At 42.9% G+C, this 20389-nt stretch overlaps 1 non-coding gene across 1 annotated transcript; it reads left to right on the top strand.

Annotated features, from left to right (window-relative positions):
- Positions 1 to 17243: 17243 nt before the first annotated feature.
- LOC128644474 (U6 spliceosomal RNA) lies at positions 17244 to 17350 on the top strand. The gene has a single exon (XR_008399985.1). It is a non-coding gene; the product is annotated as a U6 spliceosomal RNA (small nuclear RNA).
- The last annotated feature ends 3039 nt before the right edge of the window (positions 17351 to 20389 follow it).

The following is a 20389-nucleotide window of genomic DNA, read 5'->3' as shown; positions in this document are numbered from 1 at the left end:
AAAAACTCTGGTAGATTCTTCTTCAAACTCTGCCAGAGAAGTAATAACACGCTCCGGTGCTATTGTAAAATAACAAACTTTTGATTGAAGTTATAAAAACTAAGTATAATCACCATAGTCCTCTCACACCTCCTATCTAGTCTTTGGGTGCAAGAGAATGACTGAAGGTGACGTAGAGGGGAGGAGCTATATAGCAACTCTGCTGGGTGAATCCTCTTGCACTTCCTGTAGGGGAGCAGATAATATCCCAGAAGTAATGATGACCCGTGGACTGATCACACATAACAGAAGAAATTAGAATATCGTGCAAAACTTCATTTATTTCACTAATACAACTTAAAAGATGAAACTAATATATGAGATAGACTCATTACATGCAAAGCAAGATAGGTCAAGCCGTGATTTGTCATAATTGTGATGATTATGGCTTACAACTCATGAAAACCCCAAATCCACAATCTCAGAAAATTAGAAAATTACATGCAATCAATAAAACAAGGATTGTACATAGAACAATATCGGACCTCTGAAAAGTATAAGCATGCATACTGTATGTACTCAGTACTTGCTTTGGGCCACTTTTGCAGCAATTACTGCCTCAATGCGGCATGGCATGGAAGCTATCAGCCTGTGGCACTGCTGAGGTGTTATGGAAGACCAGGATGCTTCAATAGTGGCCTTCAGCTCTTCTACATTGTTTAGTCTCATGTCTCTCATCTTTTTCTTGGTAATGCCCCATAGATTCTCTATGGGGTTCAGGTCAGGCGAGTTTGCTGGCCAATCAAGCATAGTAATCCCACGGTCATTAAACCAGGTTTTGGTGCTTTTGGCAGTGTGGGCAGGTGCCTGCTGGAAAATGAAGTCAGCATCCCAATAGAGCTAGTCTGCGGAAGGAAGCATGAGGTGCTCCAAAATCTGCTGGTAGACGGCTGCGTTGACCCTGGACTTAATGAAGCACAGTGGATCAACACCAGCAGATGACATGGCTCCCCAAATCAACACAGACTGTGGAAACTTCACACTGGACTTCAAGCATCTTGCAGTGTGTGCCTCTCCATTCTTCCTCCATACTCTGGGTCCTTGGTTTCCAAATGAGATGCAAAATTTTCTCTTAACAGAAAAGAGGACCACTGAGTAACAGACAAGGTCTGATTTTCTTTAGCCCAGGTAAGACGCTTCCGACGTTGTTTGTTGTTCAGGAGTGGCTTGACAAGAGGAATACGATATTTGAAGCCCATGTCCAGGATCCGTCTGTGTGTGGTGGCTCTTGATGCACTGACTACAGCCTCAGTCCACTCCCTTGTGAAAGTCCCCAACACTTTTGAATGGCCTTTTCCTGACAATCCTCTCCAGGCTGCGGTCATCCCTGCTGCTTGTGCACCTTTTTCTTCCATACTTTTCCCTTCCACATAACTTTCTATTAATGTGCTTTGATACAGCACTTTGAGGCTTTCCCTCCTTATGGAGGGTGTCAATGATGGTTTTCTGCACAACTGTCAGGTCAGCAGTCTTTCCCATGATTGTGATTCCTACTGAACCAGACTGAGATACCATTTAAAGGCTCAGGAACCCTTTGCAGGTGTTATGGCTTAATTAGCTGATTAGAGTGGTACACTTTGAGCCTAGAATATTGCACATTTTCACAATATTCTAATTTTCTGAGATTGTGGATTTGGGGTTTTCATGAGCTGTAAGCCATAATCATCACAATTATGACAAATCACGGCTTGAACTATCTTGCTTTGCATGTAATGAGTCTATCTCATATATTAGTTTAACCTTTTAAAGGGACACTGAACCCACATTTTTTTATTTCGTGATTAAGATAGATAATGCAATTTTAAGCAACTTTCTAATTTACTCCTATTAACAAATTGTCTTCACTCTCTTGGTATGCTTATTTGAAAAGTAAGAATGTAAGTTTAGATGCCGGCCCATTTTTGGTGAACAACCTGGGTTGTCCTTGCTGATTGGACAGCACCAATAAAAATGGTTCTAAACCAAAAATTTGCTGGCTCCTTAGCTTAGATGCCTTCTTTTTCAAATAAAGATAGCAAAAGAACGAAGAGAAATTGATAACAGAAGTAAATTAGAAAGTTGCTTAAAATTGCATGCTCTATTTGAATCATGAAAGAAAAAAAACAGAATTTATGTTTACCTGATAAATTACTTTCTCCAACGGTGTGTCCGGTCCACGGCGTCATCCTTACTTGTGGGATATTCTCTTCCCCAACAGGAAATGGCAAAGAGCCCAGCAAAGCTGGTCACATGATCCCTCCTAGGCTCCGCCTTCCCCAGTCATTCGACCGACGTAAAGGAGGAATATTTGCATAGGAGAAACCATATGATACCGTGGTGACTGTAGTTAAAGAAAATAAATTATCAGACCTGATTAAAAAACCAGGGCGGGCCGTGGACCGGACACACCGTTGGAGAAAGTAATTTATCAGGTAAACATAAATTCTGTTTTCTCCAACATAGGTGTGTCCGGTCCACGGCGTCATCCTTACTTGTGGGAACCAATACCAAAGCTTTAGGACACGGATGAAGGGAGGGAGCAAATCAGGTCACCTAGATGGAAGGCACCACGGCTTGCAAAACCTTTCTCCCAAAAATAGCCTCAGAAGAAGCAAAAGTATCAAACTTGTAAAATTTAGTAAAAGTGTGCAGTGAAGACCAAGTCGCTGCCTTACATATCTGATCAACAGAAGCCTCGTTCTTGAAGGCCCATGTGGAAGCCACAGCCCTAGTGGAATGAGCTGTGATTCTTTCAGGAGGCTGCCGTCCGGCAGTCTCGTAAGCCAATCTGATGATGCTTTTAATCCAAAAAGAGAGAGAGGTAGAAGTTGCTTTTTGACCTCTCCTTTTACCAGAATAAACAACAAACAAGGAAGATGTTTGTCTAAAATCCTTTGTAGCATCTAAATAGAATTTTAGAGCACGAACTACATCCAAATTGTGCAACAAACGTTCCTTCTTTGAAACTGGATTCGGACACAAAGAAGGCACGACTATCTCCTGGTTAATGTTTTTGTTAGAAACAACTTTCGGAAGAAAACCAGGTTTAGTACGCAAAACCTCCTTATCTGCATGGAACACCAGATAAGGAGGAGAACACTGCAGAGCAGATAATTCTGAGACTCTTCTAGCAGAAGAAATTGCAACCAAAAACAAAACTTTCCAAGATAATAACTTAATATCAACGGAATGTAAGGGTTCAAACGGAACCCCCTGAAGAACTGAAAGAACTAAATTGAGACTCCAAGGAGGAGTCAAAGGTTTGTAAACAGGCTTGATTCTAACCAGAGCCTGAACAAAGGCTTGAACATCTGGCACAGCTGCCAGCTTTTTGTGAAGTAACACAGACAAGGCAGAAATCTGTCCCTTCAAAGAACTTGCAGATAATCCTTTCTCCAAACCTTCTTGAAGAAAGGATAGAATCTTAGGAATTTTTACCTTGTCCCAAGGGAATCCTTTAGATTCACACCAACAGATATATTTTTTCCATATTTTGTGGTAGATTTTTCTAGTTACAGGCTTTCTGGCCTGAACAAGAGTATCAATGACAGAATCTGAGAACCCTCGCTTTGATAAGATCAAGCGTTCAATCTCCAAGCAGTCAGTTGGAGTGAGACCAGATTCGGATGTTCGAACGGACCTTGAACAAGAAGGTCTCGTCTCAAAGGTAGCTTCCATGGTGGAGCCGATGACATATTCACCAGGTCTGCATACCAAGTCCTGCGTGGCCACGCAGGAGCTATCAAGATCACCGATGCCCTCTCCTGATTGATCCTGGCTACCAGCCTGGGGATGAGAGGAAACAGCGGGAATACATAAGCTAGTTTGAAGGTCCAAGGTGTTACTAGTGCATCTACTAGAGTCGCCTTGGGATCCCTGGATCTGGACCCGTAGCAAGGAACCTTGAAGTTCTGACGAGAGGCCATCAGATCCATGTCTGGAATGCCCCACAATTGAGTAATTTGGGCAAAGATTTCCGGATGGAGTTCCCACTCCCCCGGATGAAATGTCTGACGACTCAGAAAATCCGCTTCCCAATTTTCCACTCCTGGCATGTGGATTGCAGACAAGTGGCAGGAGTGAGTCTCCGCCCATTGAATGATTTTGGTCACTTCTTCCATCGCCAGGGAACTCCTTGTTCCCCCCTGATGGTTGATGTACGCAACAGTCGTCATGTTGTCTGATTGAAACCGTATGAACTTGGCCTTTGCTAGCTGAGGCCAAGCCTTGAGAGCATTGAGTATCGCTCTCAGTTCCAGAATATTTATCGGTAGAAGAGATTCTTCCCGAGACCAAAGACCCTGAGCTTTCAGGGGTCCCCAGACCGCTCCCCAGCCCACCAGACTGGCGTCGGTCGTGACAATGACCCACTCTGGTCTGCGGAAGCTCATCCCCTGTGACAGGTTGTCCAGGGACAGCCACCAGCGGAGTGAATCTCTGGTCCTCTGATTTACTTGTATCGTCGGAGACAAGTCTGTATAGTCCCCATTCCACTGACTGAGCATGCACAGTTGTAATGGTCTTAGATGAATGCGTGCAAAAGGAACTATGTCCATTGCCGCTACCATCAAACCTATTACTTCCATGCACTGCGCTATGGAAGGAAGAGGAACAGAATGAAGTATTTGACAAGAGTTCAGAAGTTTTGATTTTCTGGCCTCTGTCAGAAAAATCCTCATTTCTAAGGAGTCTATGATTGTTCCCAAGAAGGGAACCCTTGTTGACGGAGACAGAGAACTTTTTTCTGCGTTCACTTTCCACCCGTGAGATCTGAGAAAGGCCAGGACAATGTCCGTGTGAGCCTTTGCTTGAGGAAGGGACGACGCTTGAATCAGAATGTCGTCCAAGTAAGGTACTACTGCAATGCCCCTTGGTCTTAGCACCGCTAGAAGGGACCCTAGTACCTTTGTGAAAATCCTTGGAGCAGTGGCTAATCCGAACGGAAGTGCCACAAACTGGTAATGCTTGTCCAGGAATGCGAACCTTAGGAACCGATGATGTTCCTTGTGGATAGGAATATGTAGATACGCATCCTTTAAATCCACCGTGGTCATGAATTGACCTTCCTGGATGGAAGGAAGAATAGTTCGAATGGTTTCCATTTTGAACGATGGAACCTTGAGAAACTTGTTTAGGATCTTGAGATCTAAGATTGGTCTGAATGTTCCCTCTTTTTTGGGAACTACGAACAGATTGGAGTAGAACCCCATCCCTTGTTCTCCTAATGGAACAGGATGAATCACTCCCATTTTTAACAGGTCTTCTACAAAATGTAAGAATGCCTGTTTTTTTATATGGTCTGAAGACAATTGAGACCTGTGGAACCTCCCCCTTGGGGGAAGCCCCTTGAATTCCAGAAGATAACCTTGGGAGACTATTTCTAGCGCCCAAGGATCCAGAACATCTCTTGCCCAAGCCTGAGCGAAGAGAGAGAGTCTGCCCCCCACCAGATCCGGTCCCGGATCGGGGGCCAACATCTCATGCTGTCTTGGTAGCAGTGGCAGGTTTCTTGGCCTGCTTTCCTTTGTTCCAGCCTTGCATTGGTCTCCAGGCTGGCTTGGCTTGAGAAGTATTACCCTCTTGCTTAGAGGACGTAGCACTTGGGGCTGGTCCGTTTCTGCGAAAGGGACGAAAATTAGGTTTATTTTTGGCCTTGAAAGACCTATCCTGAGGAAGGGCGTGGCCCTTGCCCCCAGTGATATCAGAGATAATCTCTTTCAAGTCAGGGCCAAACAGCGTTTTCCCCTTGAAAGGAATGTTAAGCAATTTGTTCTTGGAAGACGCATCCGCTGACCAAGATTTTAACCAAAGCGCTCTGCGCGCCACAATAGCAAAACCAGAATTTTTCGCCGCTAACCTAGCCAATTGCAAAGTGGCGTCTAGGGTGAAAGAATTAGCCAATTTGAGAGCACGAATTCTGTCCATAATCTCCTCATAAGAAGAAGAATTATTATTGATCGCCTTTTCTAGCTCATCGAACCAGAAACACGCGGCTGTAGTGACAGGAACAATGCATGAAATTGGTTGTAGAAGGTAACCTTGCTGAACAAACATCTTTTTAAGCAAACCTTCTAATCTTTTATCCATAGGATCTTTGAAAGCACAACTATCTTCTATGGGTATAGTGGTGCGTTTGTTTAGAGTAGAAACCGCCCCCTCGACCTTGGGGACTGTCTGCCATAAGTCCTTTCTGGGGTCGACCATAGGAAACAATTTTTTAAATATGGGGGGAGGGACGAAAGGTATACCGGGCCTTTCCCATTCTTTATTTACAATGTCCGCCACCCGCTTGGGTATAGGAAAAGCTTCGGGGGGCCCCGGGACCTCTAGGAACTTGTCCATTTTACATAGTTTCTCTGGAATGACCAAATTCTCACAATCATCCAGAGTGGATAACACCTCCTTAAGCAGAGCGCGGAGATGTTCCAATTTAAATTTAAATGTAATCACATCAGGTTCAGCTTGTTGAGAAATTTTCCCTGAATCTGAAATTTCTCCCTCAGACAAAACCTCCCTGGCCCCCTCAGACTGGTGTAGGGGCCCTTCAGAACCAATATCATCAGCGTCCTCATGCTCTTCAGTATTTTCTAAAACAGAGCAGTCGCGCTTTCGCTGATAAGTGGGCATTTTGGCTAAAATGTTTTTTATAGAATTATCCATTACAGCCGTTAATTGTTGCATAGTAAGGAGTATTGGCGCGCTAGATGTACTAGGGGCCTCCTGTGTGGGCAAGACTGGTGTAGACGAAGGAGGGGATGATGCAGTACCATGCTTACTCCCCTCACTTGAGGAATCATCTTGGGCATCATTTTCTCTAAATTTTGTGTCACATAAATCACATCTATTTAAATGAGAAGGAACCTTGGCTTCCCCACATTCAGAACACAGTCTATCTGGTAGTTCAGACATATTAAACAGGCAAAAACTTGATAACAAAGTACAAAAAACGTTTTAAAATAAACCGTTACTGTCACTTTAAATTTTAAACTGAACACACTTTATTACTGCAATTGCGAAAAAGTATGAAGGAATTGTTCAAAATTCACCAAAATTTCACCACAGTGTCTTAAAGCCTTAAAAGTATTGCACACCAAATTTGGAAGCTTTAACCCTTAAAATAACGGAACCGGAGCCGTTTTTATATTTAACCCCTTTACAGTCCCTGGTATCTGCTTTGCTGAGACCCAACCAAGCCCAAAGGGGAATACGATACCAAATGACGCCTTCAGAAAGTCTTTTCTATGTATCAGAGCTCCTCACACATGCATCTGCATGTCATGCTTCTCAAAAACAAGTGCGCAATACAGGCGCGAAAATGAGACTCTGCCTATGATTAGGGAAAGCCCCTAGAGAATAAGGTGTCCAATACAGTGCCTGCCGGTTATTTTACATAATTCCCAAGATTAAAATAATTCCTCAAGGCTATGGAGTATAAAATATAAATCGATTTAGCCCAGAAAATGTCTACAGTCTTAGAAAGCCCTTGTGAAGCCCTTTTTTTTTTTTTTTCTTTCTGTAATAAAAATGGCTTACCGGATCCCATAGGGAAAATGACAGCTTCCAGCATTACATTGTCTTGTTAGAATGTGTCATACCTCAAGCAGCAAAAGTCTGCTCACTGTTCCCCCAACTGAAGTTAATTCCTCTCAACAGTCCTGTGTGGAACAGCCATCGATTTTAGTAACGGTTGCTAAAATCATTTTCCTCTTACAAACAGAAATCTTCATCTCTTTTCTGTTTCAGAGTAAATAGTACATACCAGCACTATTTTAAAATAACAAACTCTTGATTGAATAATAAAAACTACAGTTAAACACTAAAAAACTCTAAGCCATCTCCGTGGAGATGTTGCCTGTACAACGGCAAAGAGAATGACTGGGGAAGGCGGAGCCTAGGAGGGATCATGTGACCAGCTTTGCTGGGCTCTTTGCCATTTCCTGTTGGGGAAGAGAATATCCCACAAGTAAGGATGACGCCGTGGACCGGACACACCTATGTTGGAGAAATTGGGTTCAGTGTCCCTTTAAGTTGCATTAGTGAAATAAATTAACTTTTGCACAATATTCAAATTTTTCGAGTTTCACATGTATGTATGTATGTATGTATGTATGTATGTATGTATATATATATATATATATATATATATATATATATATATATATATATATGATATTTTGGTAAAATCTCTCTGTCTCTATATGATTATATAAAAAGGTATATCCTATATAATAAAAGGCCAAGTGTGTTTGTCCGAAGATGTCATGCGCAGTAGAGACAGCACGAGGACAAACACACCATGGGGGAGAGAGAGCGCAAAAGAGATGGGGGAGAGAGAGTGCAAAAGAGATGGGGGAGAGAGAGAGCGCAAAAGAGAGGGGGAGAGAGAGCGCAAAAAAGAGGGGGAGAGAGAGCGCAAAAGAGAGGGGGAGAGAGAGAGAGCGCGGGAGAGAGAGAGCTCAAAAGAGAAGGGGGAGAGATAGAGCAAAAAAGAGAGTGGAGAGAGAGAATGCAAAAGAGAGGGGGGAGAGAGCGCAAATGAGAGGGGGAGAGAGAGAGCGCAAAATAGAGGGGGGAAGAGAGTGCGCAAAAGAGAGGGGGAGAGAGAGCGCAAAATAGAGGGGGGAAGAGAGAGAGCTCAAAAGAGAGGGGGGAGAGAGAGAGCTCAAAAGAGAGGGGGGAGAGAGAGAGCTCAAAAGAGAGGGGGGAGAGAGAGAGCTCAAAAGAGAGGGGGGAGAGAGAGAGCTCAAAAGAGAGGGGGAGAGAGAGAGCGCAAAAGAGAGGGGGAGAGAGAGAGAGCACAAAAGAGAGGGGGAGAGAGAGAGAGCGCAAAAGAGAGGGGTGAGATAGAGAGCGCAAAAGAGCGGGGGGAGAGAGAGAGCGCAAAAGAGAGGGGGAGAGAGAGAGCGCAAAAGAGAGGGGGAGAGAGAGAGCGCAAAAGAGAGGGGGAGAGAGAGCGCAAAAGAGAGGGGGAGAGAGAGAGAGCGCAAAAGAGAGGGGGAGAGAGAGAGTGCAAAAGAGAGGGGGAGAGAGAGCCCAAAAGAGAGGGGGAGAGAGCGCAAAAGAGAGGGGGAGAGAGAGAGCGCAAAAGAGAGGGGGGAGAGAGCGCAAACGAGAGGGGGAGAGAGCAAAAGAGAGGGGGAGAGAGAGCGCAAAAGAGAGGGGGGAGAGAGAGTGCAAAAGAGAGGGGGGAGAGAGAGTGCAAAAGAGAGGGGGGAGAGAGAGAGTGCAAAAGAGAGGGGGGAGAGAGAGCGCAAAAGAGAGGGGGGGAGAGAGCACAAAAGAGAGGGGGAGAGAGAGAGCCCAAAAGAGAGGGGGGAGAGAGAGCGCAAAAGAGAGGGGGGAGAGAGAGAGCGCAAAAGAGAGGGGGGAGAGAGAGAGCGCAAAAGAGAGGGGGGAGAGAGAGAGCGCAAAAGAGAGGGGGGAGAGAGCGCACAAAAGAGAGGGGGGAGAGAGCTCAAAAGAGAGGGGGGAGAGAGCTCAAAAGAGAGGGGGGGAGAGAGAGAGCGCAAAAGAGAGGGGGGAGAGAGAGAGCCCAAAAGAGAGGGGGGAGAGAGAGAGAGCGCAAGGGGAGAGAGTGCAAAAGAGAGGGGGGGAGAGAGAGCCCAAAAGAGAGGGGGGAGAGAGAAAGCGCAAAAGAGAGGGGAGAGAGAGTGCAAAAGAGAGGGGGAGAGAGTGCAAAAGAGAGGGGGGAGAGAGAGCGCAAAAGAGAGGGGGAGAGAGAGAGCGCAAAAGAGAGGGGGAGAGAGAGAGCTCAAAAGAGAGGGGGGGAGAGAGAGAGCTCAAAAGAGAGGGGGGAGAGAAAGAGCTCAAAAGAGAGGGGGGAGAGAGAGAGCTCAAAAGAGAGGGGGGAGAGAGAGAGCTCAAAAGAGAGGGGGGAGAGAGAGAGCTCAAAAGAGAGGGGGAGAGAGAGAGCTCAAAAGAGAGGGGGAGAGAGAGAGCTCAAAAGAGAGGGGGGAGAGAGAGAGCTCAAAAGAGAGGGAGGAGAGAGAGAGCTCAAAAGAGAGGGGGGAGAGAGTTCAAAAGAGATTGGGGAGAAAGAAAGCTCAAAAGAGAGGAGGAGAGAGAGAGAGCAAAAGAGAGGGGGGAGAGATTAGAGAGAGCAAAAGAGAGGGGGGAGAGATTAGAGAGAGCAAAAGAGAGGGGGCGGGAGAGAGTGCAAGGGGTGGGACCGCTGTACTGCAAAAAATGGCCCGTGTGAACGGGCTTTAGGACTAGTATATATATATATATATATATATATATATATATATATATATATATATATATATATATATATATATATATATATATATATATATATATATATATATATATATATATATATATATATACATACAGATATATATATAGGAATATCTATTTATAAATACAAAGAACATATTCTGCTATGTGCAGAACACTGGAATGTTAAATATTTACAGTGAATACACAGTATAACACTATTACATATGAATATTAGATAAATATGCTTTTCCATGTTTTGATCTACTTAATTACAAAGGGCTCCAATGCGCACACACACACACACACATATATATATAAGTATATACAAACATTTGGGATTACTATCCCTTTAATGACTTCATAAAACATAAGCAGAACATATAGATCATATTTACATACATATTAATATTTAAATATATAAAATAAAATAGTTTGTTCTCACCTTACAAGAAACACACTAAAAATATGTATTTGAAAGGGTTGTAATTGTAGAAGCAAATTTGAATAACTTGTCTTCCGTCATCCAAACTGCAGGCTCCAGTTTTCTGTTTCCTTTAACATTTAGGAGTGAAGACCATGTGAATTTATTGCAGGTGTCTGTAAATCAAAAGGAATATTCATTCTTACTACAATTCAAACATAGAAGACAGTGATAATTCACATTTCCAAGAACAAATACTAAAATATTTAGAAAAAGAAGATGCTGAAAGGACACAAGTTGAGAGAGGATAAGAACTTGAAAGCCCATTATCTTATCTAATCCCCATCATAAAAACATAAATTATGCTTACCTGATAATTTTCTTTTCTTCTGTGGGAAAGCGTCCACAGCCGGATTTATTACTTATGGGAAATAAGAACCTGGCCACCAGGAGGAGGCCACCAGCCAAAGGCTTAAATACTCCTCCCACCTCCCCTATCCCCCAGTCATTCAGCCGAGGACAAGGAACAGTGGAAGAAGCATCAAGGTGAAAGGGTGCCAGAAGATAAATAACAACGCATCCAAAACAGGCAGGGGCTGTGGACTCTTTCCCACGGAAGAAAAGAAAATTATCAGGTAAGGATAATTTATGTTTTTCTTCCTAATGGGAAAGAGTCCACAGCCGCATTTATTACTTATGGGAAATTTATACCCAAGCCAAAGAGGACACAGAATGAAAAAACGGGATGGTAAAAGGCGGACCACATGAAGGCACCACCCAAAAAAACACATTCCCAGAACAAAAGACCCCGATTCGTCCGAAAACCGGGAACAAGAAACCTTTGAAAAACCAAAAGGCGGCGCCATTGACGCAAATCTACCAACAGGTCATTGAACCTGAACAGTCAGCACGAATAGACGCAACCAAGATCACGGACCCCAAGGACACCATCTCTCAAGGCAACAGCCCAGTCGCAGCTCCTCAACCAACTAGGGGACCAACGAACCATTCCCGAAGGGAACACAGGCCCAAAATAAGGAGGAAAAACCCTCAAGTCGTCAAAAAAACAACCCACTCCAGTGGGCAGACGTACACTGACCCAGGTCCCAATGACCGGAACCACAGCAGAAAACAAGAGAAAACCCAAAGGGAACAAACAGATCTCAAGGATCATACAACGTCCATACGGCAGGGACCAAGGGCACTCCTATGAAAACCCGGTCACCAAGGGAAAAACCCTTACCAGCTAACCGGAGTAAAAACAAAACACAGTCCCCGCACCCCAGACCACAAGAGACTGGGGGTGCCGTACCAGCAAGTATCAAATCAAGAAATGGTCAATGAAACAAATGTCGGACAGAAAGGAGAAGCTAGTGGTGCGAGCAACAGCAGAGCCCTCCCTGAAAAGGAAATACCCCACTTTGCTCTTGTACAACCAAGACAGCTCAACCACGACAGGCCACAGAACCGAACGCCAAAGCAACTCAGTTCACACGGCCAATAAAATTAGTTAGGATTAGTGCAGTGATGCAAACACAACCCATCCATTGACCGGTAGTTAGACAAGCCAACAGGCCGCAACGACCTGCCGAACCAGCACAAACCTCCACTCAAGAAAAACGGTGAGGAATAAACAGTCACCTAAGATCAAAATACGACTAGAACCCGGAGATAAGCCACCCAGAAATGGGTGAAAAGAATCCCAATGGCCAGCCCATCTCCGAAAAACCATGGACCACCGGAATCCATCACTCTACAGAGAGACAAAAAAAAGGCCCCCAATGGAAAACACGAGATGAAAAATACTCGTCCGCCAAACCTCTGTAATCATCAGAGGATGATTACCCAGACACAGAGCCCCCAAAGGGCGCCCCCCGCCAAAGAGGTCGGGCAAAAGTCATAAGAGAACAACTAACTGCGTGAAACCTCTGAGAGACAATCTCTCGAGCCCCCTAAGCTAGTCCGCCAGACGGCTAAACACAGAAGCGGGGGAAAATCCCAACACGCTGTCACTGACCCCATAGGTCGAAAACTAAACCAGGACATAAGGCGAACAGCAGGGCCTCATGGAGAAAAACCCCAAGCTCAGTCTTCACTACAGGGTAGTTAACCGGAGACTTCCAAACTCCCCTAAAGGAGAGACAAAGGAACGCATCCTAACCACAATCCCAAGTTCCAAGGAAGAACCCAGGGACAACGAGATAGGAACCAGACCCCTGGAGCCCTAGATCCAAAGCCACTGAGTCTAATAGGGATGACCCAACGTAAAACTCCCCGAGTCTAATCCAACCGACAATCTCCACAGAGGAGACACTGTGATGAAACCACAGAACTAAATCCTACAGACCATAGAATCCTAGGACAGAGGTCAACCTGGTGCTAAACCCTTAAAAGGGGCTACTTAGTGACCTACGAACCCTAGTGGTAACACCTGACAAAAATAAGAACCACATAACCCGAGCATAAATGCTCCCAGAGGTGAAGATAGTGAAACCAACCACCTCTGAAGGGCCCTTGAGAAACGACTACCGCCGTGGAGGAATAGCGGACACCAGGATACTTCAGATCAGAAGACAGGCGCTTTACACCTGAGATCAATCCCACAACCTTCTACTGCAGGAACGACTGAGCGAAACACTACGCCACATATTCTTCAAGCTCGTGCCAGACCCCTAAAGAGACCAAGTATTGAACAAACTAGACCATGACCACGAGTCAAAAAGCATTTTGAATATCAGAACCGCTACAAAAGTAGCAAGGACCACAGCCATCCACCGGGGATGCAAAGGAACACAGTGATACACCACCGGCCCTATGTCTGAAGCAGAACTGCCACGGACCAGCCCAAGCGCTTCCGACATCCAGACCCTCAGCTCTAAATAAAGTATTAGTGTAGATTATTTTTTTAAGCAAAATACTAACAACTGAACAAGTGAACCGGCAAGTCCCGCCCAACCAGCCAGGCAAAACGTATGTCACTAACAAGCACACAAGTAACTCCGGACAAAATCCGGGAACAATTTCTATAAAAGAAAGTCGAGCAATCCCAGAATTCCCATAGGGAAGAAAAAAACAGAAGTAAATAATCCAGACCGGATAAAAACAAACAAACAAACAAGGGCACTGGGAAAGCTTGCATTAGACTAACCGGGGAAAAACGTACCCCATTAGCCTACCGCACAGAACCCTGAAAAGATCCCTGATGATACAGTAAAGGATCCCCCAATAAATTAAACAGACGTCGCAATAGGACGCGCAGTCGCACAATCCTGTAGCGAAAAGAACAACATGGGGGCACAATCACCCCCGGGGGAAACACAATGATGCCGGTCTGAACACCCGGGATAGGCAGACAAGCACATAACTGCAATGAAACCTCAGGATCCTGCAGGCAAATCAAAGCAATTAAAATATTAAAACGAAAATGTCCCGCCATCTCCGGGGTAAATAATTCATCTTGTGCGGAGAAGACATTAACATCGGGGTCACCCACAAAGGTAAAAGGAGTGTGCGGTTGGGAAGGTACCTCCTGAGGAACAGAGCCCCCAGCATCTGATGGCTCAGAAGGTCCAGGGTCCCCCGAGCCCGAGGGACCCGGCACACCATGCAGGCACGAGAGACAAGATTGGCAGACTTGCGATAACAGGACTAAATTACAATCCTCATCAGAAGAAGAATCTGAATCAGATATGAAAATAATCTCTGCATTAGAATCCTCCATGGCTAAGACTTTAAATATAACAACGAAATTTGGAAAAGAAACTGGCACCTGACACCCACGATGGCTGGGGCACTCACCACCTCCTATGACCAGGCCTTAGGGAGCAGACTCTTTCCTCCGTCGCCATTCGGTCAGGATTGAGGAAGGGAGAGAAGACCCACCCAAGCATAAACACGCACGGTTACCAGATGCCCCGCAAAATCCAAAAAGCGTGCCACTCACAAGGCGGCAAAACTAGGCCCCAGAACAAACTAGCAAGTCTGAGAAAAAGGAAAATCGTAGCTCAGGGCCAAGCCTAGAAAAATGATACATGTCTCAGCCTCAGAGCCCCAATTCCCGCACACAAGCAGGATGATCACATAAGAAATATGATAACCCCATCCCGTTCACTATCCCCCTGATAAGGAAAATAATCCCTTGATTCTCAGATTGAAGCAGGAGCCTCAATGAGGCCCATACTGAACTGTCATAACAAATTACATTACAGCAATGTAATAATTGAAACAATCTTACCGGAATCCACGCCGTGGAACAGGAACACGGCCCTTCAAGTGTGACAAATTAGTAGCAGCGCCTCCGCCATGGACTTGAGGACAGCAGGTAGCGAAGCGAAGTTCGGCATCGGCAAGTGCTGAAAAGGAACTGTGTCGGGATGATGAGTCGGGATGGTGTCGCATGGGAAGCTCCCACTGCATCTCTGAACTCTCACTTTCGCCCAGGCCCTCACACTAGAGACAGACTGGACTACTTAAAACTCCCGTCTCGTGTCTCCATAGTAGACAAAATATAAAAATAAATTTAAAAAAAATGGAATTAAAGTATAATAAAAAACTTCTAACACTTCTCTGCCTGCCTCCTGGGACGAAAGGCAAATAATGACTGGGGGATAGGGGAGATGGGAGGAGTATTTAAGCCTTTGGCTGATGGGTCTTTGTCTCCTCCTGGTGGCCAAGTTATTATTTCCCATAAGTAATGAATGCGGCTGTGGACTCTTTCCCATTTGGAAGAAAAATATGATTATCCAAACACATCCTTGACTTGACTGTGTGTCTACAACACTGATGTTGTTTCCAACACGATGCAATACACCGATCATTAAAAAAAATCTCCAGTTGACTCTTGAAAGCTGCGCTGTTCAACTGTATAGATTCATGGGGCAAACATTTGTAGACAAAGGGATATGAAACCTAATTTTTTTTTTTGTGTGATTAACACAGAGGACACAATTTCAAAAAACGTTTCTAATATACCACTATTTGTAAATTTGCTTCCTTCCCATGGCATTCTTTGTTGAATATATACCTAAGGAAGGTGTCTGGAGCACTACATGGCAGGAAACTGTGCAGACATCTAGTGCTCTTGCAGATGGATATAATTCTTGCAAAAGTGCTCCAGACACGTGCACGCTTCTGAGCTTACAGCCCTGCTTTTCAACAAAAGATATCAAGAGAATGAAGAAAAGTTGATAAGAGAAGTAAACAAATTGCACGCTCTATCTGAATAATAATAGAGAATTTTTTTCCATGTCCCTTTAACCCTGGACATAATAATTAAGTTTCTGTATGATGCCACAAACACACTGTATTCCCCGGCTTGGGCCAGCCTAGTCATTCTACACACACCAATGTACCAGTTCAATTAAATAAACTTTAAATCACTAACAAACACAATAGAGAGTTCCAATCCGTGGCATGATGACAACAAAAACAAAATGAAGGGCTGCTTCCATTCCATGGGCAGCCCTGTTCCTAAACATGAAAAATAAAAAAATACACAAATCCCAGCTGATTATCTTTTTTTTCAGATCTAGAAAACTGTAATTGTATTACAAAAAGTTTAGATAAATAAAAACAATACACATGCCTTTAAGGGCTTAGAAATTATCATATGATTCTCCTAGGTTTAGCTTTCAACTAAGAATACCAAGAGAACAAAGCAAAATTGGTGATAAAAGCAAATTGGAAAATTGTTTAAAATTACATTCTCTATCTGAATCATAAAAGTTTATTTTGGACTAGACTGTCCCTTTAATGTGTTGCCAAATACTTTTTTTTTTTACCAGTTGCGGAGTATAAAATTTATGAGATTTGCTTTTTTAAGGCTTTTGTGTATATGAATTAGCCGATTTTTTGTTTTGAAGCCACAACTTAATAAAATGGGTTGAGCTTGTAGGTATAATCAGATCTCATTACTTTATTATATCGTGTACATATACCTGCTTCTTTATCTTATATCTGTCCATAAACCAATCACCAATACTTGGAGAGAGCAATGGGAAATTAACATTTTATTACCTTATCTCTTCTATACCCCACTGGGAGAGTAATTTCTTCTACTAGCTGTGTTTACACAGTTAAGCTATAGCTTGGCCTTGAGGCTAAAAACTTTCAGGATGGGTGGGGATACCACCGGCTAAATAAACTATTTCATATGCCAATATAAGGGTAAAGGAGCTACTTGTAAACAATTTAATACACTCCAGCAGCTAAAGTGGATCATTGGAAACAAATTAAAGGGGAGTAATGTTTTAAGTAAACTGTTCCTTTAAACTGCAATTAGCATATAAGGAAGTCTGAAAATATCATGTAAAGGAAAATAAGGATTTGTTTTGTTTAGTGGTGACCCGTGCTCTCGGAATGTGAGGGATTAAATGCTCATCAGAGTCATGAGAAATGATCACACCCATTTATGTCATTTTCACTATGACAGGCTAGAAATTTAATTTTATGTAGCCAAACTACAGCAGATGTGCTAAATATAATATAAATAAATATGTAAATACCACTCTAAAATCAGTTCCAGTGAGAAAAAAGGGGGAACCCTCCACAGTGAGTACAGTGCCATGAAAAAATAGTTGCCGTGCTCGCTTCGGCAGCACATATACTAAAATTGGAACGATACAGAGAAGATTAGCATGGCCCCTGCGCAAGGATGACACGCAAATTCGTGAAGCGTTCCATAAAAAAAAAAAAAAAAAAAAAGAAAAAGTAGTTGCCCCCTTACTAATTTCCCCTATTTTTGTATATTTGGGGTGGGATATTTTAATTTAAAAAAAATTGTTTTTAACATTTGATTGGGAATTAAAGGGACAGTATACTATAAAATTGTTTTTCCCTTAAAGGGCCACTGTAAGTAAATATTTTCTATGCCTGTTACTAACTAACTACCCCAAATACGCTTTTTATCAATAGCATTTCATTAACATATCTCTAACGTATATCAGAAATCTTGTCTGCAAATTTAATTGTTTTCCAAACCCACTCTGTGGGTATCCTTTGCTCTGTACCAATCAGTTTACAATACCTAGGTTTCAAAATGGCGCTTTAAACACAAAGTTATTGGTTTAAGTATTTTGAACATGCAGTGCTGAAAATAGTGGGCAAGATAACGTGACATCATCAGCGAATAAAATATATAACTTTTAGAACGTTATGAAACTTCGTTTTGGAGAAAATATAGGTCAGTAGGTTTTAATTAATGTTTATTAACTTTAATATGTTAGTTGTTTAGCTTAAAAATTATAACAGAAAGTAATCCTTTAATGTGTTTCCAATTACTTTTTTTAACCAGTTGCAGAGTATAAAATGTATGAGATTTGCTTTTTTATGACTTATTTGTGTATATGCTGACTTTGTGTTTTGAAGCCACAACCTAATAAAACGGGTTCAGCTTGTAGGTATAACCAGATCTCATTACTTTAGCACATTGTGTACATATACATGCTTCTTTATCTTATATCTGTCCATAAACCAATCACCAATACTTGGAGAAAACAATGGAAAATTAACATTTTATTACCTTATCTCTTTTATAACCTACTGGGAGTGTCATTTCTTCTACTGGCTGTGTTTACACAACTTGGCCTTGAGGCCAAAAACTTTTAGGATGGGTGAGGTTCCCTCAATGAACTGTAGCTCCCCAGTACACACTTGTCTTTGTACTCCTCACCTGGTTGCCGCCACACACGCTTGACACTATCTGAACCAAATAAGTTTATCTTGGTCTCATTGGACTACAGGACATGGTTCAGTAATCCATGTCCTTAGTATGCTTGTCTTCAGCAAACTGTTTGCAGGCTTTCTTGTGCATCATCTTTAGAAGAGGCTTCCTTCTGGGACGACAGCCATGCAGACTAATTTGATGCAGTGTGCGGCGTATGGTCTGAGCACTGACAGGCTGACACCCCACCCCTTCAACCTCTGCCCAAAGACATCCTCTGGATATGACGCTGAGCAAGTGCACTCAACTTCTTTGGTCGACCATGGTGAGGCCTGTCCTGTGAAACCGCTGTATAGTCTTGCCCACCGTGCTGCAGTTCAGTTTCAGGGTCTTGGCAATCTTCTCATAGCCTAGGCCATCTTTATGTAGAGCAACAATTCTTTTTTTCAGATCCTCAGAGAGTTCCTTGCCATGAGGTGCCATGTTGAACTTCCAGTGACCCGTATGAGAGTGTGTGAGAGCGATAACACCAAATTTAACACACCTGCTCCCCATTCACACCTGAGACCTTGTAACACTAAAGAGTCACATGACACCAGTGAAGGAAAATGGCTAATTGGGCCCAATTTGGACATTTCCACTTAGGGGTGTACTCACTTTTGTTGCCATTAATGGCTGTGTGTCGAGTTATTTTGAGGGGACAGCAAATGTACACTGTTATACAGGCTGTACACACACTATTTTACATTGTAGCAACGTGTCATTTCTTCAGTGTTTTTCACATGAAAAGATATAATAAAATATTTACAAAATAATGTGACTGGTGTACTCACTTTTGTGAGATACTGCACAAACAAAAATGTATTATGATCTTCAGAAATACTTTACAGACTATAACTGTCACAGAACAGCTTCATAGTTGCTCCATATATCCCAGTTGCCCCTTAAAAAATAAGAGGGTAAGAAATAGCACTTCTAAATTGAGATACTGGTGCAAGTTGCAGAGCAGCAGGAAGGCTGCAATCAAGATAGATCTAGACCTGTTGAATTTGCTGAAGCTGGCTTTCTGTACATATAGGAAAATGGACCCTTAGAATTGACTCCAGATGGAACCTCTGTGAGAGTCAGAGTCCCGTCAAGCTACCTCAGAGGAAAGCAAGTGCCTATAATGGTGAAGAATATGTTGCAGATTCTGGACGTTTAAGCTATGAAAAGGCCTTGATTTGTCTCCAAGATTATCCAACTTATGGCATGGTGAAACCTACCAGACTTTTTACATTGCCAATCTGCACTCTGGGCTCTTTGTTCTGGACGGGACTGATGCTCAAGATGTTTCCTCTGCTATATCCCCAGAACCTTTTTTTTTTTTACCTAGTTATGGGATCTAGTCACTACTTACCTGAGAAGTTAAGAGTTGGAGTGGGGTAACAGAGTGAAATCTTGCATAACTATGTTTTTAAACTTCCTTTGTTTGATTTACTCTTTCCCTATAAGTGCTGTTAATATGGGGTATGTTTTATTATATAATCATTGGTAGTGGACTCCCAACAAAGATTGTTAGCAGTAATGTCCTTGAGTGGGAACTCCAGTACTAGGTACGTATCCATAATATTTTTTTTCAACTGTTTGCTGGAGAGTCGAGTTAATTAGATATACTTTACTGTCTTTTGTTCTATCTATTTGATCCGATATTGACTAATGGGTTTATATGGCACACTTTATACTTACCCCTATTACACTGTAGTTAGTAACAGAGATATTCAGAAAGAATTGATGTCTGCGTAATCTCCCTTGTTTTCTCCCTTTATTACAACTACTTTTGTTATATAAAGGCTATTGCTCTGTTGTCCTAGACAATGGAGTATAATAGGTTTAAGCAAATAATTGTAAGCTCTTCATTATAGAGTGGAGTTTACCTTTTGTCAAAAAAGGCTATCTATCTAAAAAAGATTAACATCATTTTGACCTGCTTCAGCTCACTAGGAGCTGTATAATCGTAATACCCTCTCACTAGTAATGTTGCTCCTGGTTTCCTATTAACATGGGCAATATAATATAAACCTTGG

This window comes from Bombina bombina, unplaced genomic scaffold (assembly GCF_027579735.1).
Source record: "Bombina bombina isolate aBomBom1 unplaced genomic scaffold, aBomBom1.pri scaffold_1206, whole genome shotgun sequence".
Lineage (NCBI taxonomy): Eukaryota > Metazoa > Chordata > Amphibia > Anura > Bombinatoridae > Bombina > Bombina bombina.
The sequence above is the reverse complement of the archived record's forward strand: the minus strand, read 5'-3'. Positions and strand labels throughout refer to the sequence as shown.